Source organism: Eretmochelys imbricata, chromosome 8, assembly GCF_965152235.1.
Source record: "Eretmochelys imbricata isolate rEreImb1 chromosome 8, rEreImb1.hap1, whole genome shotgun sequence".
Classification (NCBI taxonomy): Eukaryota; Metazoa; Chordata; order Testudines; family Cheloniidae; genus Eretmochelys; species Eretmochelys imbricata.
Genome location: NC_135579.1, coordinates 35,365,929 through 35,384,858, shown reverse-complemented (window position 1 = coordinate 35,384,858; position 18,930 = coordinate 35,365,929). Strand labels below are relative to the sequence as shown.

At 49.3% G+C, this 18,930-nt stretch overlaps 1 protein-coding gene across 1 annotated transcript in view; it reads right to left on the bottom strand.

Annotated features, from left to right (window-relative positions):
• Positions 1-18,930, bottom strand: part of CXXC5 (CXXC finger protein 5) — a 97,602-nt gene that overhangs the window by 52,558 nt on the left and 26,114 nt on the right. The gene's annotated exons all lie outside the window — the stretch shown is intronic.

Genomic DNA, 18,930 nt, shown 5'->3' with positions numbered 1-18,930 from the left:
TATAGTTAGAGCAGGGGACTGGGCATCAGAACTCCTAGGTTCACTTCTCGGCCCTGCTCTGGGCAGGGAGGTTAGCCTAGCAAACAGAGATGAGGGGCGGTGGGTCAGCAAACCAGGCATAACCGCAGCGATTTTGACAATAAGGTAAAACGTGGCAGTTTCAGCTGAGAGCCTCCAATGAAAGGGGATATTTATCCCGGCAAAGAATTAGACACTCATAACAACTGCACTATCAGGGACCAGCTTTTCAAAACATGCGGCTTTACAATCCGCTGCCAAACATTCGCATACACGAGCTGCAAGACTTTAAAAATAATTGGAAAGAGAGATGTGTTTGTAGACTAAACTTGGAGTAACAAGGAACCAGAAGGCGGGACCATGCCTGTCATGAGTCCTTGAAAATAATGACAAGCAACAGAGACACAAGCCTGTCCCTTATCCTGTATTTGACGCTCACATGGAAAGATGGTTAAGTCCAGACTCCATATCTGACCTTGCCAAATACTGTGCTTCTGATGCCCTAGAGAGAAGAACAGACCATTGCAGATTCTCCCTGCACGACTGCAGCATGCTCTAAGATATATATTCAGGGTTTAGTGTTGGGTTTATATTCAGGGTGAGTGTTGGCCTGGAAGCAAATCCAGTCTACAGTTGCAGATTTCCTAACAGGAACGTCTTGGTCACTTTGGCCTGATTGACATGGCTTTACTCAGAAAGGTGACAAAGGGGGAGGAAGGCAGAGAGAAAAAAGCACAGAGTCGGGGCTAGAAATCATGATGCCTACGTACGATGGGCGAGCATTTCCCAGCATGTCAAAGAAAGAATAAAGAGGAGAGTTTAATTAACCCTGAAATTATATCCTTAAAAACAATAATTGAATGTCAAATAAGGGAAATCGACGTGGCAGGTCAGTGCCAGTGGGTGTTATCGCACCACAGAGAAGCTGTCTCCTTCAGGACACAGGGGCTAGTCCTACAAAATCACAGCTGGCCCTTGCCAGATAAGTCCCGAGAGGTGGAATCTGAAATAAACAACCAGCTCACAAAACCAAGCCAAACAAATATACATGGGTCCATATTAGGGGAAGGATCAGGGTCTTACTCCTTATGCGGGAAAAATTCTACTGCGCTTTTGTGTAAGGACTGAGCAGGCACTGAGTACGGTCCCACTGTAAGCAGGACTCAACCTCCTTATTTCTAGCCCACTTTTTTGAACCCAAACCCAGCTCTTCTCCGCCCCCATTTGCTGGCCCCTCACACTTTGTTTTCCCAGCTGTGTGGAAGGGCAGAATGTTCACACGTAGATCCCGATCTAGCTAATGCCAATTTTACATCAGACTCACACAATGGAGTTACTCCTGACTAAACCCGTGTAAGGAAGATCCAAAAGAAGATCACACAGAAGGCTGGGGAAAACTCTAATCCAGGCCCAATCACTTTCTTTCAAAGCCAGTTTAAGCAGTGCAGAGAGGGAAGGTGGGGAGTGAAAGTGATTAGTGAAGCCTGCCCTTCTGGATGTGTGACTTTAGTGGCAGCTGAAGTGGGTTTGGTGTGGACTCAGACCAAGTTCCAGTGGGCATTTTAGCACTTGAATAAACCCACTCTCTGACCTATCCCTACTGGAGGTCTCCCTGTGGTGGACAGCATGTAAGTACCAGATAGGCAAGAGAGAATCAAGGTATGGTTGAGGTGCATTACATGTATTATTAAAGAATCATTATGAAAAGGAGCATGTAGGGTCTGATCCTGAAACCTAAAAACCATCGCTCGGCTTCTGACTTGAAACCAAAAGGGAATGCATTACGGAGAGAAGGTGCCATGGGAATCTCATTTTAAAATCATTAAGCAGTGTTTGAGTTCCAGGTGTGAACTAACCGCTGCAGCGTTGACTTTCCAGGGGCAAAACTTCAGCAGAAGAATTTTAATGCATTGAAAAATCTCTTCCAAGCAAGGCTGCCAAGACCTGAATTCACCTCACAGTTAAACAAGCACAAGGAAGCTCAAGCCAAGGAGGTTGCACTAGGGTAACAGAGAGGAGAATCTGGACCTGAGTCTTCAATTCAGAGGATTCCCCCAACTTTTCCTTCCTGTTCTGCTTTCATATGCCCAGCAGTCTCTTGGGTATGCAGTGGGAGAGAGTGAGGCAGGACTCTCTGAGTCTGATTCTCCTCTCACTCACACCCGTCTATACCAGGAGCAGCTTCATTGCAGCCAGTGGACGTCTTCTGGTCCAGGAGGAGAACTGGGCCCTGCTTTCTAAAGTCAGGCCGCTTCCTCTCAAACACTACTGAGCAAATCCTGTTCTGAAAGCCTAGTCCCAGTAGTTGGGCCAGGCACTGGGGATCTGCACTGATGGCTCTTGAGGGGGAGGAATCTTCCTCCCCAACCCAGGAGCACAGCTGTTCTGCAGACACTACACTGGCCCTTAGAGTGGAGATGCCCTTGTGTGGAGGCCACTGCCAGCAGATCCATGCAATAGAAGACCCCCACCCTTCTAGAGTGCTGGCTGTAAGTGCCTGGGTAAGCTGCCCAGGGCCAAGCTCACACACACACACACAAAGGATTCTCAGACGCCTTCTCCACTCAACACACAGGGATATGTAGTCCCCCAATCCAGTAGAGCAGAAGACCCCAAGAGTTCCCAGGACACAGGATCATGCACAGCTCCAGAAACAGCAATGCTGGTTCATGACTAGTTTGAAGAAGGCCAACTAGGGGAGCACACATCTTCCTGTTTGGTGCGTCCAGCCAAAACGATGATTATATCATGACATTACATTTGTAATATCTGAAGTGCTCGGTAACAGCGACCCTAATATTATTACATTTAACTTCCGGGGGGGAATACCAAAGAAGCCCACCGCAGTAGCTTCTGAAAGGGGAACCACAGAAAAAGGAGGAAGCTAGTTAAATGGAAATTAAAAGGTACAAGTCACAAAAGTGAAATGCCGGCAAGCTGCACAAAAACTTTTTAAAAACATAACAGAGCCTCAAATTAAACGTATACTCCATATTAAAAAACCTTGTAAGAGGACAAAAAAAGTGCCACTGCGACTAAACAACGAAGTAAAAGACACGGTTAGAGGCAAAAAGGCATCCTTTAAAAACCGGAAGTCAAATCCTACTGAGGACAATAGAAAGAAGCATAAACTCTGGCAAGTCAAGCGTAAAAGTATAATTAGGAAGGCCAAAAAAGAATTTGAAGAGCAACTAGCAAAAGACTCAAAAAGTAATAGCAAAAAAGATTTAAGTACATCAGAAGCAGAAAGCCTGCCAACCTATCAGTGGGGCCACTGGACAATCAAGATGCTAATGGAGCACTTAAAAGAGGATAAGGCCATTGCGGAGAAGCTATATGAATTTTTTGCATAGGTCTTCTTTACAGAAGATGTGAGAGAAATTCCCAAACCTGAGCCATTCTTTCTAGGTGACAAACCTGTGGAACTGTCCTAGATTGAGGTGTCTAGATAGGAGGTTTTGGAACAAATTGATAAATTAAACAGTAATAAGTCACCAGAACCAGATGATATTCACCCAAGAGTTCTGAAGAAATCAAATGTGAAATTGCAGAACTACTAACTGTGGAATGTAACCTATAATTTAAATCAGCTTCTGTACCAAATGAATAGCTAACGTGATGTGAACTTTTACAAAAAGCTCCAAAGGCGATCCTGGCAATTGCAAGCCAGTAAGCCTCGCTTCAGTACCAGGCAAATGGGCTAAAACTATAGTAAAGAACAGAATTATCAGACACACAGATGCACATGATTTGTTGGGGAAGAGTCAATTCAGTTTTTGTAAAGGGAAATCATGCCTCACCAATCTATTAGAATTCTTTGAGGGACTCAGCAAACATGTGGACAAGGGGGATCCAGTGGATAGAGTGTACTTGAACTTTCACAAAGCCGTTGACACAGTCCCTCACCAAAGGCTCTTAAGCAAAGTAAGCAGCCATGGGATAAGAGGGAAGGTCCTTTCACGGATGAATAACTGGTTAAAAGACAGAAAACAAAGGATAGGAATAAACGCTCAGTTTTCAGAATGGCGAGAGGTAAATCATGGTGTCCCCCAGGGGTCTGTACTGGGACCAGTGCTGTTCAATATATCCATAAATGATCTGGAAAAAGGGGTAAACATGTGGCAAAATTTGCAGATGTTACAAAATTACTCAAGATAGTTAAGTCCAAAGCAGACTGCGAAGTGTTACAAAGGGATCTCCCCAAACTGGGTAACTGGGCAAAAAAATGGCAGATGAAATTCAATGTTGACAAATTAAAAGAATGCACATTGAAAAACATAATCCCAACTATACACACAAATGATGGGGTCTACGTTAACTGTTACCACTCAGGAAAGATCTTGGAGTCACTGTGGACAGTTCTCTGAAAATATCCACTCAATGTGCAGCGGCGTCAAAAAGGCAAACAGAATGTTAGGAAGCATGAGGAAAGGGATAGATAATAAGACAATAAATATCATAACGCCTCTATATGAATCCATGAATACTGCATGTAGTTCTGGTCTCCCCATCTCAAAAACATATATTAAATTTGGAAAAAGTACAGAGAAGGGCAACAAAAATGATTAGGGGTTTGGAACAGCTCCCATGTGAAGAGAGATTAAAAAGACTCGGACTATTCAACCTGGAAAAGAGACGACTATGGGGGGATACGACAGAGGTCTATAAAATCGTGACTGGTGTGGAGAGAGTGACTAAGGCAGTGTTGTTTTCCCCTTCACATAATACAGGAACCTGAGATCACCATGTGAAATTAACAGGTAGCAGGTTTAAAATAAACATAAGGAAGTATTTCTTCACACAATGCAGAGTCAACCTGTGGAACTCGTTGCCAGGGGAAGGCCAAGACTATAACTGGGTTCAAAAAAGATAAGTTCACAGAGGATAAGTCCATCAATGGCGGTTAGCCAAGATGGTCAGGGATGCAACCCCATGCTCTGGATGTCCCTAGCCTCTGACTGCCAGAAGCTGGGAGTATATGACAGGGGATGGATCACTCAATGGTTGCCCTGTTCTATTCAACCCTCTGAAGCACCTGGCATTGACCACGTTGGAAGACTGGATATTGGGCTAGATGGTCTAATCCAGTATGTTGTTATGTAGCGCCTCCACCTGGTGCCATCCAAAACACTTTAGCCAACTAGATATGCTTCACCTAGCACTGAAAAGCAGCTGACTCTGGTATAGAACACTCCAGCTGTTTAACAGCCCACAACAACAATGCTCAACAATTTAGGACTGTATATAAAGAAGAATACTGTGTACAATTGAAGTTGCAGGTGGAATTTAGGAAGGCAGGATGGAATTACGAATGCTGGAATTTAACTAGAATGGGGCTAAATGGGATCTTTATTGACCATTAGCAGTAAGACCCTCAGTTTTCCGTCTCCTCCAAAACCTAGGTATATAATGGAGTTTTTCTCTTGGCAATGGAACAGCTGATTACTTTAAAAAAAAATGCGAATCTAGGGCACATTTCTGATCAGATAGATAGATATTTATAGTAGGTCAAAATCTAGACCAAAACGACTTGTCAGGATCTCTTTAATTCCAATGCTGCCACTGGGCCCTTCAAGAAGATGCTTCAAAGTTTTTCCTTAATTGGTTTCATTTTTGCCTCATCAATGATTCACGACGCTAGCGGGGCTTGAGAAAAGGGTTGTGGTAGAGCATGGTTTGGAAGTAGCTTTCCGTCCCCTGCACCACATCTCTGCAGGGGCAGTGCAGCAGGGTCGGAGACAGTGCAGCAGCGGCAGAGTTAGGGAGGGTTTCAGGGCTGCCAGTGGGAACATCTGATCAGCTCACTGGAGCTTCTCGTTGACGCCCAGATGCTATATTGACACCCTTGCAGGCACAGGGGTCTCGATATAGGATTGGGACCATGCTGAGAACAGATAGAGCCTGATCCTGGGAACATGCTGATTATCCTGGAGGGCCCCTGGAGCCAACACATGGCAACGTCAGGCCCTGAGTTCAGTGGGGAAAGGACCTGTTGTATTCAAAGATCATCTAATGGGGCCAGGAGGCTCCTGCAGCTAGAAGGACAGGATCAGGTAATGTAAGCCCCGAATCAAACACAACTGGCAAGATGGGGAGGGATAGCTCAGTGGTTTGAGCATTGGCCTGCTAAACCCAGGGTTACGAGTTCAATCCTTGAGGGGACCATTTAGGGATCTGGGGCAAAAATTGGGGATTTGTACTGCTTTGAGCAGGAAGTTGGACCAGATGTCCCTTCCAATCTATGATTCTATGACATGCCCATGCCCTGGAGCTGTATGGCCAGGTCCACTCAGCCCGTTTAAAGGTTGGGATCCTATGGGCTGCTATGGCCAGCAAATGGGAGGGGAGGGAGCACAGAGCTGGCGTGCAGGCCACTGCATGGGTGGCCCAGGTCTCCCACAACCCACATATATCCCTAGGGATTCTCCAGGTTTGGGGAGGCCCCTCCAGCCATTGCCAATGCTGCAGAAAGAGCAAATCCCCCTCCCACTCTGACAGACTGGGGAAGGGAATATCGCTGTAGTTCCCTCTCTTAGCCCCTTCTTTGGGTGCTACAGCAGGAAAGGGCGATCCAGCGCCAAGATTTCTAAAAAGAGAACCACCCTACGGGCTTTATCTCACATAACACTGAGTCACACTCTTGTGTCTTCATTAATTTCAGTGGGATTACACAGGCGGGACACAGAGCAGAATGCCGCATTGCATTGCCATTTTACTGTGAGTCTCATGATGCTTGGTGTTTTTCTTAAAGTTCCAGCTCCTGGAGTCACAGGGTTACATGCGAATCTCAGCTTTTCTTTTAAAAACAAAGTTTCTAGCTTTCACTGTTGCAAGGAAAAGCTTAAAAAGGTGAATTCTGAGGGTCCAATAAAAAGAACCCAACACTTATTATTTTTTAAGTCTCGTGACTTTCAGGGCTTGGCTCGTGATTTCTGAATAATACGATGGATATTTTCCAACCACTATTCTAATCCCAATATCAAAGGGTTTGTCCTTTTTAATATTATGACAGCTTTGCTTGTGATCCAGACAGGAAGATGGTGTGCTCGTCTGCTTGCATGGTTCCGTGAAATGCAGCAATAGATACAAGTCGTGTAAATGGGTGAAAGGCACACTAGGTTTCTCAGTGTTGTTACATAACACGGGGCAGGGACTGTTTTTAAATATCCAGGGCCTGACCTCCTGCTCGGAGGTGTGCAAATCAGGAGTGACTCCACTGAAACCAATGGAGTGCCACTGGGCTACTGTCAGCAGAAGGAAGTGGAAAGTCAGGCTCTTCGTTTGGTCTCGGCAGTGCCACCTGTCACCCAACCACAGGCAGCAACCTCTTGGCTCTGCACACCAGAGGAGCAGATCAAACAGGGCCAAGGCAGCCCCCAGGCACCAAGCGGTGCCAAGGGTTTGATGAAAGCCCTTACATAGCTAATCAAGTACTAATGACAGATGCATGGCAGACTGGAGGGATCATGGGCGTGGATGAAGGGCACAGGCCTGCCCCACTGGGCTGCCAGTTCAAAACCAGGTCTGGCCAGTAGCCCTGTGGCCTGCATGAAAGGCGTCGGTGGGCTCAGCCCACTCCCTAGTGCACTAGCCATGGCCTCTCCTGAATAGGGAGGCTGACGTAGGGTAGATGGGAGGAGCTTGCAGAGCAAGGGCCTTGTGCTACAATGTTTCTGTGGACAGAGCCAATCAGCAGCGATGGGATCCTAGCTACACCCAGCCAGCCCAGGGACAATGTGGTTGAAATTCCTCAACAGACATCTGTCCTTGAAGAGCTGGCACCTGCATGAATCAGCCCTCTTTCAGCACGGACCAACAATGTACTGACAGCATTGACTCCAGTGGGCGTGTCAGGGTGTGAGCAGCTGTGCCTGCCCAGAGAGCACAGGAAAAGCAACATTGGGCTGACTCTGAAGCTATCCCAATCCTGGCTTGTCGCTGACTGCGTCGCCAAGGCAGGAGACGATCTCGCCCCGTCTCTGTAACCAGGCTCCTCTTCCAGGCCAGCCAAAGCCAAGATTGGGGACACAGACAGCGCTGCAGATGGGCTAGCGGCAGGGTGGATACAACCCTGCATATGAACACGCAGCTGTTGAGATCTGCATCTGTCAGCTGGTCAGGTTCTAGGGGAAGGGGGAAGTTCCTGGTAGACAGAGAGAGGCCCGAATTCCTCCAACCCCCGCCCCCCCTTACTGACACCACCTTCAGCCTCAGCTGCTGACCTATAGGACAGAAGGGCAAACAGGTTAGGTGGCCTGCTGAGTTTCCAAGGCTCATGAGTCTGGGAGTGGAGGCATGGACAGGGACCGTACCGATCTAGGGCCTAGACTGTGTATATGAACAGGGCTTCCTGAACAGTCAGTGGAACCAGTCACCTCCCATTGGCATGGGCTGGCACTGGGACACACAAGGCTAAAGGGCTCCCTGTACCCTTTCCCCACACCAGGAACTAAAGGAACAAAGACAGAGCAGCAGGGAAGCCTCTAATGCAGGAGATCAGTTGTTGGAAAATTACATGGCTTCCTAACGACAGGTTTCAGAGTAACAGCCGTGTTAGTCTGTATTCGCAAAAAGAAAAGGAGTACTTGTGGCACCTTAGAGACTAACCTAAGAAGCTGCTCATGCTAGGTGAAGGCCCCCATCTAGGGCCTGGCACTGCACCCCTGAACTCTGGGAGAATTGCACAACTGCCTTTGACAGGAGCAAGAGAGCTGCTACAAGCCACTCTGGCCAGGACAGAGGGAAGAACCATCTCTTTACCAACATACATTTGGCCAGGTAGAACTGAGATCCCGATGAGGTGGGGCATTTCCACCACTGGCCAAAGGGTTCACGCTGTCGCAGATTTAAAAACAATAGACAGGGCCAAATCCCCAGCTGGTGTCATCAGTGTAGCTTCACTCACCTCAATGGAGTGGCCTTGATTTACACCAGCTGAGGATCCAGCCCATAATGTACTACTTTCACACAACTCCTTCCATTGGGAGCAATTTCAGATTCCCTCGGCCCAGCACTGACATGCAGCCACCTCTAGAAGGAATTTAGCAGCAGTCTAATAGCACACAGCACCACTCCATGGCAGGCTTAGCACAGGAAGTGTGGGCTGGGGAGGTAGAATTGAATCTGATGTCCCCAGAATGGCAAGATTCTTCCCTGTGTATGGATGGCAAACTCCCATTAAAGCTTGAGAATAGGAACATGTATCAAGGGAAGAGGGGGTGGAATAGACGCACCAGTCTCAATCACTCTCCATAACCTGTACTTGTTATTTCTGATCTGTGTTACAGTAGCACTCAGAGCCCCAAAACAGGATCTGCGTTCCATTGCACTAAATGCTCTACATGCTCACAGTGAGAGCCAGGCCCTGCCCCAAAGACCCGGCAAGCTAAAGGAAGACAAGGTACCTCACATTTGTGGTACGAACCAACAAGCAAAGGAAGGGTGAGGGTAACAGTGATGGGAACAAGGGCCATGAATAATGTCACTAATCCCTGCTGGCCACCATTAGGGAATCCACAGTGGAAACAAATGGCAAAGCATGGTACGTGCCTAGCCACTAATGCGAGCATTTCCCACTCTGGGTGCCTAAAGCTAGGTACCCACATTTCGATTCAGGCACTTAAGTAAGATACCTGATTTTCAGTGATGCTGTGTATCCCAAATTCCTACTACAGCCAAAGCCGGTTGCAGGAGCTGAGCCCCTGAAGCAGGAGGCTGACCCCATACACGATCCGCTCCAAAGTCACTGAGGCTGGGATTTCCAAGAAGACCTTAGTGACTTTAAGAAGGAGTTGGACACCTGACTCCCTTTGGAAATGCCAGATTCCATGTGTCCTGCCCCACATTCCCCGGAGACGCTGGATGACAGGCTGAGCCGGGCGGGTGGAGCAGACGTGCTGGGCACTTGACAGAGGAGCTTCACTGGCTACAGAACTAACTGCAAGAACTAGTGATCCAGAGATCTGTGAATCTACAGATCTGGTGAGAGCATGTAACCAGAGGCACTAAAACCATGGTCCCTTCCTAAGGGGCCTGGGGCAGAGCTAGGGAATAGCAGGAGTTCACTATACGCTGTAAATCGAACAGGAATTCATGGGCCTATGGCCTGTACTATACAACTTAGATGATCACGATGGTTCCTTCTGGCCTTAGAATCTAGAACACACATTGAGTTGGGTCAGCAGTAGCCGTGAATTTGATGCAATGGGAGAGTAAAAACAAAAAATCCCCTTCCTAACATGTGGGGTTTTAACAGTACCTTTCATCTGAGTGTCTCAGTGTTTTATCGCATTAAACTCGCAGGCCTTCTATGAAGCAGCTATTATCAGTCCCATTTTACAAATGAGTAAACAGAGGCAAGGAGCTACAAGGTGACTGGCCCAATGAATCAGAAGTAGAGCTAGGAACTGAACCAATGAGTCCTGACTCCCCGTTCCCAGCTCTACCCATTAGACAGCACTGCCTAGGTTGGGCCATTTGTTTTATGTTGGAAAAATTCTAGATCAGCTGAATTCTGATTGCACAGCCCAAATGCAGCAGTCAAGATATTCAAAAGTGACTTGTAATTCTGGACGCCTCCCTTTTCATGCACTCTACTTGAGAGACCTTAGTTGGGCCTGATATGCAGAGAGCTGGTGCTGGAAATCAGCCCCCTTTTTGGGGTCCCAGGTTGGGTACCCCAAACACAAAGCACCCAAAGTCACCAGTTGCTTTTGAAAACTCTACGGTGTTCTTCATCTGAGCATGGGCAGCTGAGAAATCTGGGGGCTGTGCTCATGTTTGTGACCACCAACCCACAGCAGCAATTATTATATTCAATCATACGCAGCCATTGTCAATATCCAGCAAGGTCCTCTGCATAAAGGGAGCAACAGAGCCAAGACCCCAACTGAGTCAAGACCCACCACATTAGACAGTGTAGGAGTTGGTGTTACTCCTGGGGGAATTCTGTGTGTGTGCAGAATTCATGTCCCCCACAGATTTCTTTGCTTCCCCGCAGAAAAATTACTTTGACAGGGAAGCAAAGGAAAGCTGCAAGAGCAGTCACGCACCACTCCCTAGCAGTGCAGGTACATCATTTCAGGCACCCTGATCAGCCAGCAGAGAGGTAAATCATCACAGGGCTGGGGACACCCCAGCCAGTGACTTCTACCCTGAGCCGGGATCAGCTGCTAGTCCCGGCTAGGCTGGAGGCAGGAGAGGATGGGACTTCCTCTTCCCCTGCAAGGAGTGGCGGGGGCTCTGTCAGACTCACCCCCAGAAACCTCTCCCAGCTGCAGGAAGCTCAGCATCCTCCCCTGCTTCCTGCCCCCATTGCTCCTCAGCTGTGGGGGGAGGAGGGGTCACTGTTCCGCCCAACCACTGTGCTTCCGGACCTCCCTTACCCAGACACCCCCACCAAGCCTCACCCTGTACACTCAAAACCCCCCTTGCCCTCCATACCCAAACCCCACTCCACTGAACCTCAACCTCTGCATCTGGAGCTCCCTGCACCCAGGTCCCCTGCCTCCGGACCCACCCTGCACCCAGACCACCCCCACTGAGCTCCCTGCATCAAACCCTCACCCTGATGAGCCCCAACCCCTGCACCACCCTGAGCCCCCACATCCAGACCTCCACACCACTGACCCCCACCTAGCACCACCCAGACCCCCATCCCACCAAGCCCTACTCTCCCAGCACCCAGACTCCCTCGCTGAGACCCTCCATACCCAGACCCCTCCGCTGAGCCCCAACCACCTTCACCTGGAAGCCCCTGCAGAATCCCATTCCCCCTGCATCTAGAACCCCCTCCCGATGAGCCTCTGTGCATCCAGATCCCCCCACACCTAGATCCCCCACTGAGCTGCCTGCACCCAGACTGTCCCACGGAGAATCCTCTCACCCCACACCTGGATCACCCCACACTGAACCCCCACATACACTTGGATCCTGCCTGGTTGAGTCTGCCTGCCCCACACCTGGTGCACCTGGTGCAGAGGGGCAGGGCCCTAGGGTATTTCTGGGGCAGACCCAGACCTTGTGCTGTGTCAGGATCAGGTACAGCCTCACTGCTAAGTCCGTGTCCCAGGAGTGGGGGGGTTGCAGGGTGACCTCCCACCTTCATGCAGCCAGTGGCCTGTGCTCCCCACTGCTATGCTGGAGCCTCTGCATTTATTTATTGACAAAACAAAACTTTGCAGATTTTTTTAAATTTCTTGGCACAGAATTTTTATTTTTTTGGCACAGAATGCCCTCCAGAGCATTGGTGTGCATTGCAAACAGTAGAGTTTACTTTGAAGCTGCCCAGAGCTGAGTGGATGACTATGGGGCATGGAGCTTTCCCTCGGCAGTGACCAGTCAGATCTGTCCTGGGTTGGTGTTGACTGACTGGCATCATGGCCGGGTGGCTGGGTCAATGTTCGGTTCCTATTGGACAGGGACAACCCTTCCAAAAACTGTCATCACCAACTGCCCTCCTTGATGGCTATCTTGGGCCAATGACTAAGCGGGCCATGGAGACGTCCTCACAAACCCCTGAGAGGACAGGCAGGCTGGCATTTTTATCCCCATGTTAGCAATGGGGAAACTAAGGCAGAGAGGCACAGTGACGTGCCCAAAGTCACACAGTTAGTGTCCAAGATGGGACCACAGCTCGGGCACTCTTAGCTTGCACTGCTGTGCTCCCACCACAAAGCTATGCCTCTCTCATATGTTAGCTGATCCACTGCCCACTTCCATGCCCCAGAAAGGGGGCAGGGGGGTTGAAGGGGGAAGAGAAAGAGCAATAACCCTATGAAGGAGAAACTCAGTTGGCCTTGCCCTATAGACCATGTACCAGTGTGTTCCACTGAAATTGCATGCTACAAACTGAAACATGCATGGGCAAGTGTGTAACTTATTTGTACATACAGCTACCAGGACAGTGCGCACAGAGCAGGTGTTTGCTCATGCAAGTGACCACGTGGTTGCATTGTCAGCCTTTAGCTCCTGGAGCAATGGCAGCTTGGTGTCCCTCTCACCGACATGTGCGATATTTTCAGCCTTCAGGACATACATTCCCTGTCAGGCTGTAGAGGTTGCAAGGGGAATCCGACAGAAGTGGAACGCCTCCGGTGTGCTCACCGGCGTGTTGGCAGATTGGCATGCTGGCATTTAGCTGCCAGTCAACATTATGTCTCTTTGGGTGGAGCGTAGGAGAGAAATGCACGTCAGCCCATTACATGAGTGGACAAAGAAGTGGCTCTCTGCTGTGAAAAATACACTTTACAGGGTCTTGTAACTTACCCTCTCAGCTCCGTCACCCCCTCACACAGCCCCTCACAAGCACTGCCCTACCAGGCACCACAACTCTGCAAAAAGTGCACTACACCAAGGCAGCAATGGCTGGTTTTGTTCACAGAGATGATCTCCATAGGCCCAACATGAAAGCTAATGTCTTCTGATTATCAGATCGGTTGTAACATGAACATTATGACAAAGCCCAACCTTCACAATGAAAGGACTTGTCAGAGCAGCATCCAGCCGTCAGCTGAGACATCCAGGGTGTCACTGTCAACTCACCTTGGCAACGCTCCTTCAGCGTGACCTTCACTGGATCCTCCTCCTCCTTCCTCCCCCCCCTTCCCCTTGATGCTCTCCTTCCCCGGGGGCCTGGCCTTGTCTCCTGCTTTTCCTCTCTGTGCCTGGCCGCTGGATGACCTCCCGTGCTCCCACGGTTTCATAGATTCCAAAGCCAAAAGGGAGCATTGTTATCATCCAGTCTGACCTCCCAGATAGCACAGGCCAGAGACCTGCCCCACAATAATCCTTAGAGTGGATCTGTTAGACATACATCCAATATGGATTGAAAAATTGTCAGTGATGGAGTATCCACCACGGCCCTTGGTAAATTGTACCAATGGTTAATTACCTCCCTGTTAACAATGTACGCCTTATTTCCAGTCTGAATGTGTCTAGCTTCAACTCCCAGCCATTGGATTGTGTTCGACCTTCCTCCGTTAGTCTGATGCGCCCATTATTAAATATTTCTTCCCCATGTAGGTACTTACAGACTGTGAGCAAGTCACCCTTCACCTTCTCTTTGTTAAACTAAATAGATTGAGTTCCTTGAGTCTGTCACTATAAGGAATGTTGTCTAAACTGTTAATCATTCTCGTGGCTCTTGTCTGAACCCTCTGCAATTTATCAACATCCTACTTGAATTGTGGGCACCAGAACTGGACACAGGATTCCAGCAATTGTTGCACCAGTGCCAACTACAGAGGTAAAATAACCTTGCTACTCCCACTGGAGATCCTCAGGATCGCATTAGGATCACATCCCAGGATCGCATTAGCTCTTTTGGCCACAGTGTCGCACTGCAAGCTCATGTTCATCTGATTATCCACCCCCATGCCCAAATCTTTTTCAGAGTGCCTCTTTGCAGTGTGATATTAAAATACTGTGATTTAATTATTAACCAATCTAAGTTATTAACCAATTAGGGTGCCTTTACAGTGTTATTAACCAATTGTGGAATACATGGTCAGTCATTTTGCTGTGAGAATAATATATATAAAAACATTAAAAAGAACCAATGAAGTCATACGACTGGCTTGTTTGGGTAATGTTGATTGCTAATTTTGATCCTGACCCACTGAGGTCTAAGAATCACTGCCCCACATTCTTTGTTCCTAGAGGTATATATTGACATTCAGCCGTATTGAAAGGCATATTGTTTGCTTGCACTCAGCTTACCAAGCACTCCCGATCCCTTTGTATCAGTGACCTGTCCTCTTCATTATCTACCAGGCCTTGTTCCTTGTTCCACTGCTATCCTGATGACTCTTAGACCTACCTCTCCACTCCTGCCTTTTCTTCTTCCACCCAAGCCCCCAGCTCTCCCTCCTGAGCTCTATACACAGTACACAGCACAGCCTGGACCCGCCCCCACCTTTTCCCCATACCATCTCCACCCATCCCTTCTCCCTTGCCACTGACATCTCCGCCAGCTCTCATCAGCCCTGGGGGTTCTGTGCCTCCCCTTCCCTATCCAGCCTCTTCTCCATCTGCATCCTTGCTCAGATCTGCCCCTCCATCTCCATTCCTGCTGTTGAAATCCTGGCTCACACCATGGCTCTCTACCCTGGATACCGTAGCTTTTCCCCTGCACTCAGCCCACTCTGCATGCCTGTGCTTTTCTGGCACTATAATCGGACTCATTTTACTATTTACTTCCACCCTTCCCACTCTCTTTGGGGCAGCACTAGGATGCTCTGGGTCTGGCTGTGGGAGCCTGGCAGCTCCTTGGAGCAGGGGCAGTGTCTTTTTAAAACTGCCTCCCAAACACCATGCAGAATTACGGAGCTCTGGCAATGCACTGCAGAGTTTTTCATACGCCTGCTGAAGGTAACAGACTGCCAACCGCTATCCCTGCACAGGGCAAGTGCAGCAGCACCGTGAGCCTCGGCACATCTTGCCCTGACCAGCTCCATCTCCTTGGTCTGTTCAATTATTGGCTTCTACACTGAGAGGGCCAAAAGGGGAGCCCGCCAGTGCCACCTGCAATGGTGGCTTTGGTGAGGTGCCCACACTCATCTCAGAGAAGGTACCACTCCCCAGATGGCAAGGTCTCTTGCTCTTCACTGATGGGGGCTGGACTAGAACTAGCAGCCTGGCAGGGCAAGGCGCTAGCCCACTGAATCCTTTGAATCCTGCTCCTCAGACCTCTCCACCTATTTCCCGGAAAACCCCACACCTCCCCCATCTAACGCTTGGGCACCTCCTCCAGCCCTCATCCCCCCAGCACCACTTCTAGTCTCGCCTCCTTCCCAGATCTGGTGCGGCACATAGAAGCAGATGAACTGCAGCCACTTTTCCACGTAATGGTACGTTCCCTCTTAGCAGAGGAGTCTATTTTCTCATAGGAGTGCAGCACTAGCCCTTCAGAAACAGAAGCAGGTCTCCGCCCCAACAAGGGGACCGATACTGCCGACCCTTCACGCTGGGTGCAGTGCTTACTGCTCAGCATGGTCCCGTTAGCGCCAGCGGGCAGAGAGTGTTGCAGGCTCTGGCCCCGCACTGGAAACACCACAAGGGAGTACAAGCACATGAGAGAAGGAGGAGGAGGGTTACCCCAGTGAGCCATCCTGAGATCCCCTCTATTGTCACAGCCACATCTTTGCGGTGGCACAGACTTACATTGGCCATTATTTTTCTCAATGAATAATTCAGTTTTCTTTTCAAAAAGACTGAGCAACGTCCTATTCCAGACACAGAAAACGCTTCTCCTCCCCTGCTTGGGTACAGACACTACTACTAATACAGGGCACCAGAGTTTTCCACAGAGCGTAGACTGACCCCTCCACACACTTCCATGTCCTTCCTCTCTCAGACCCCGCCCCCACGCCTTTGATTTAGTCAGAACGGCCAAACCACTCCAGAGTTATTTTCCAGATGTCCCCCATTCTGGGAGAATCCGGGAATGCCCTCCTCGCTCTTCCCAGCACCTCCCTAAAGGGACAGGCGCAGACGCCACTGTGCTTCGCTCCCATTCTGTGCATACCAGTCCCTGAGATGACCAGTCCCAATCGGATCCAGTCTCAAATCTCCTATTGATTTCCACATACATGCTGCCTAGGATGGCGCTCAGGCCTGGGCTGCACAGCTTCCGGATTGTATTTCATGCACTAGCTGGGGGGGGGGGGGGGAGAAGCTGGAGCAACTGGAGGGCTGCCCTGTGTTCCTTAGCCATGTGCTGACAGGGGGAGGGTTGGGGGGAGTTCTAGAGTGCAAACATTCAGGATCTGCTGAGCACCGGCCCCTCTCTGCATCTCTTCTCACTTTCGCTGGTGTGAACCAGGAGCAGTTCCATGTAGCAGTTTCTGTGTGTGAAGTTATGAATATTGGCTATGTACTTGTATCTCCATGTGTTTTAATTCTAAGTAGCCTCAGTGAAGCATTTGGTCAGCTTCTTGAGAAAGGACTATTCTCAGTAAGTGCCCAATCAAGAAACATTTAACTAACAATGAACTTTGGAAGACACCAATCCACATCTGAGCTTTTCTGGGAACATTCAAACTAATATGCAAACAATGACGTTGGCCTGTAAAGAACTGAGTCATGCACGGACATGTGACTTGCCCGTGTGACTCCAAACTCCATCTTGCTGCTGTGACTTTCCACAGTAAGAACAAAGGGGTGTCCTTCCACAGGGCAGAGGATATAAAAGGCCCTGGAAACCCCTCCATTTGGTCTTCAATCCTGCTTCTGACCTCTGGAAGGACTTTGCTACAAACTGAAGCTCTGAACAAAGGATTGAATGACCCATCCCAGCTGTGGATGTACTCCAGAGACTTGATTTGAACCTCCAGTTTATTCCGTCACTGCCTAAACCAAGAACTTTGCCATTACTGTATGTAATTGATTCCATTTAACCAATTTTAGCTCTCATCTATATTTCTTTCTTTTGATGAATAAACCTTTACACTTTAGATTCTAAAGGACTGGCAACAGTGTGATTTGTGGGTAAGATCTGACTTGTATATTGACCTGGGTCTGGGGCTTGGTCCTTTGGGATCGGGAGAACTTTTTTTCTTTTACTGGGGTATTGGGTTTCATAACCAGTCATCCCCATAACGAGCGGCACTGGTGGTGATCCTAGGAAACTGGACTGTCTAAGGAAATTGCCTGTAAGGCTTATGGTTAGCCAGTGGGGTGAGACCGAAGTCCTCTCTGTTTGGCTGGTTTGGTTTGCCTTAATAATAAAGAAACTCCAGCTTTGGGCTGTAACTGCCCTGTTCTAAGCAATTTGTCCTGAATTAATACTCTCAGTTGTGTTCCGCCAGAGGCAGCATCATTACAGGGAGCTCAAGGCTGGGGTAGGGGGTTGGGGTGTGGGAGGGGGTCAGGGCTCTGGGCTGGGGGTGAAGGCTCTGGGGTGGGGCTGGGGATAAGAAGTTTCGGGGGCAGGAAGGGGCTCTGGGTTTGGGGGGAGGGGCTCAGGGCTGGGGCAAGGGATTGGGGCACAGGCTTACCTCGGGCAGCTCCCGGTCAATGGCGCAGCAGGGGAACAGAGGCAGGCTTCCTGCCTGTCCTGGCACCTGCGCCCTGGAAGCAGCCAGCAGCAGGTCTGGCTCCTAGGCAGAGGCATGCAAGCGGCTCCGTGCGACTCTCACCCGCAGGCACCACCACACCCCCAACTCCCATTGGCCAGTGCAGAGCCAGTGCTCGGGGCCGGGGCAGCACGCAGAGCCCCGTGGTCCCGCCCCAGCCTAGGAGCTGGACCTGCTGCTGGCCACTTCCAGGGCACAGGGCAGTGTCAGAACAGGTAGGGACTAGCCTGCCTTAGCTGGGCAGCACTGCCGACAGGACTTTTAATGGCCTGGTTAGAGGATTGGGCCAAAAGAAATCTGATGAGGTTCAACAAGGACAAGTGCAGAGTCCTGCACTTAGGATGGAAGAATCCCATGCACTGCTACAGACTAGGGACTGAGTGGCTAGGCAGCAGTTCTGCAGAAAAGGACCTAGGGGTTACGTTGGACAAGAAGCTGGATATGAATCCACAGTGTGCCCTTGTTGCCAAGAAGTCTAATGGCATTTTGGGCTGTATAAGTAGGAGCATTGCCAGCAGATCGAGGGATGTGATCGTTCCCCTCTATTTGGCATTGGTGAGGCCTCATCTGGAGTACTGTGTCCAGTTTTGGGCACCACACTACAAGAAGGATGTGGAAAAATTGGAAAGAGTCCAGCAGAGGGCAACAAAAATTATTAGGGGGCTGGAACACATGATTTATGAGGAGAGGCTGACGGAACTGGGATTGTTTAGTCTGCGGAAGAGAAGAACGAGGGGGGATTTGATAGCTGCTTTCAACTACCTAAAAGGGGGTTCCAAAGAGGATGGATCTAGACTGTTCTCAGTGGTAACAGAGTACAGAACGAGGAGTAATGGTT